General features: G+C 32.6%; 1 pseudogene; it reads left to right on the top strand.

Moving 5' to 3' along the window:
- Positions 1-1,292, top strand: part of LOC113809311 (putative nuclease HARBI1) — a 1,690-nt pseudogene extending 398 nt beyond the window's left edge.
- The last annotated feature ends 1,334 nt before the right edge of the window (positions 1,293-2,626 follow it).

The raw sequence follows: 2,626 nt of genomic DNA, 5'->3' as shown, positions 1-2,626 counted from the left end.
CATTATAGGGACCCCTTGGATCCTTTGCATGTTAGTGATAACCATTTATTACGGTACTACAGATTTCCAAGACATGAAATTCTGTGGTTCTGTGAGATGTTAGACCCATACTTAAGAAGAAGAAAAGGGAGGTCACATGCAGTGCCAACCCACACACAAGTGCTTGTGGCCTTACGCTTTTATGCAAGCGGAACATTTCAGAGTGTGATAGGTGACTCCTGTGGACTAACACAAGCAAGTGTAAGCAGGATTATTACAGAAGTGACCAGGGTGTTGACTGAAAAGGCAAAAACAGAAATAAAGTTTCCATCAAGTGCTAATGATTTAAGACTGCCCGAGATTTTTCAAGATTAGCAAATTTCCCAAGAGTTATTGGAGCAATAGATGTCACTCACATTCCAATTAAAGCACCGTACGTTGATGAACATATCTATGTTAACAGGAAAAGGTTTCATTCATTAAATCTACAAGTAGTGTGCAATGCAGATGGACTGATAACAAGTTACAACACAAGATATCCTGCCAGTACTCATGATGCATTTATTTGGTCCAACTGTGCTCTTCGTACTCGATTTGAGGCAGGGGAATTTGGAGAAAATTATTCACTAGGTAAGTGGTTTGGACAATCATGCGATAGAACAGGACAGGAAAGTTAATTAGAGTTTATGTCATGTGCGGCTTTAATTATTTGCAAATAATTTGCTAATATTCCAAAAGAAAAGAATTGTAGATGTATATTACTTTAGTAAATAAAGATTGAGAAGATATTTTAGACATGAAAAGAATTGGGGGAGGAGGAATCATTTTGACATTTGCATGATAATTGAGCTGAAATTACTTAGTTCAGTAAAGTTTTGAACTAACAGTAAGAAATATTCACCAAACCTGGCATATTTTTTGTGAACTCTATAAGGCCCAGTGAAATTGTTACGATTTACTTCATATTTGTTTCTTCTTGCAGGTGATAGTGGCTATCCCCTCACCAGGAGAAACGCGGTACAACAGAAGTCACACCAGAACACGTGTAATCATAGAGCAGACATTTGGTATACTGAAGTCAAGATTCAGGTGTCTGCATCATTCTGGAGGAACTGTCCAGTATGACCCGGTTAAGTGCTCCAAAATTGCAATTGTTTGTATGCTTCTCCATAATTATTATGTGAGACGAAGGGTACCAGTTCCTCAGGGAGATTTTAGAAAATGACGGCGAGATGAATATCCAAGCAGAAGCTGTTTTACGTGGCTCAGGTCAAGTACTCAGAGCTCGTCTTATCACAAATTGGTTTAGTTGAATATTTATTTCAGAAACTGGAGTATATTAGTAACAATTTTGTACTTTTTTATAATTTGTTTTTATCTTTATTAGTTTCCTTCTATGATTCAATTAGAGCTTGGAATTCTATTTTGATATACACGAGATTACTTTCCTTTTGTTAAAAATGATTGTCAAAATGTGTTGAATATATATGTGTGTGTGTGTGTGTGTGTGTGTGTGTGTGTGTGTGTGTGTGTGTGTGTGTGTGTGTGTGTGTGTGTGTGTGTGTGTGTGTGCAATATGCTTGTTAAAGATAATCTTGTATTGTTTTGAATTACATAGTTCAGTCCGCAAAGTGAGTAAACATGTTATATACATTAATATTTTTATACCTATCTTTTTTTTTTTTTCAAAATCAGTCTGCACAGAGATATTTTACTTGTTGCTTGGATATGTAAGCAGAAATGTTATTTTTTTACTGTAGATATTCTATATCTAGGTTAATTATAATAAAAGCATTAAAAAATACTTTATTTCAGACCTGTGATTATAAAACTATAAAACTGTTAAAATATATCACCAAAATACAGAACATCAACGTTTTTCGTAATTCCTTATGACTACAAGATAGTTACTGCCTTAGAAACAAAATTAACAACAATCTTTGGGCACAAATGATATATATTGCACAAGTAACTTGAGATTTATGCATAAAAATAAGCAAATAAAGGAATATACCATTATAAAATCATAGTAAAGCTGTCCCTAACCCATACAACTGTTTTGAATGAATTTTAGAATATAATTTAAAAAAAAATGCTTCCTGCCTAACTCTAGATTAAAAAAAGGGAAAAAATATGTCTCACTAAGAAATAAAACAAAATCTTATATAACAGCATCGGAAAGATGAAACTTAACATTATTATTGCTGTCGGAACAAAAGAAAGTATATATGTCCTTGACCTAAAAAAATATATATATAAACTATGGAGAAACCAAACATAGCTGTCAGAATATTGAAAAGAAAATGTACTTTAAAATAAAACAAAATATGGAATATCTCTACAAATATTACTCTTACTTAAAAAAGGGGTCTTAAAGTACAAAAAACAAAACAAAAATTAGACGTATTTCTTAAAACCTAAATGCAAACATAAATCTCTGTGAATGACTAAAAGAAGAAAACAAAAATTTTGTCTTAATCTACAAAACAAAAATAATAAGGTCTGAATTTCTAAAATAAAAACATTCTCTCTAACCTAACTATAACATAAACCTGACATTTATAAACATGCAAATGCCTTGATCACAAATTACCTTCATTTGTGTACTGTACCTGAATAGACTAAGACTAGAATTCTAAGGGATTGG

This window comes from Penaeus vannamei, chromosome 2 (genome assembly GCF_042767895.1).
Source record: "Penaeus vannamei isolate JL-2024 chromosome 2, ASM4276789v1, whole genome shotgun sequence".
In the NCBI taxonomy this organism is placed as follows: domain Eukaryota; kingdom Metazoa; phylum Arthropoda; class Malacostraca; order Decapoda; family Penaeidae; genus Penaeus; species Penaeus vannamei.
This window is presented reverse-complemented; position numbering and strand designations above follow the sequence as displayed.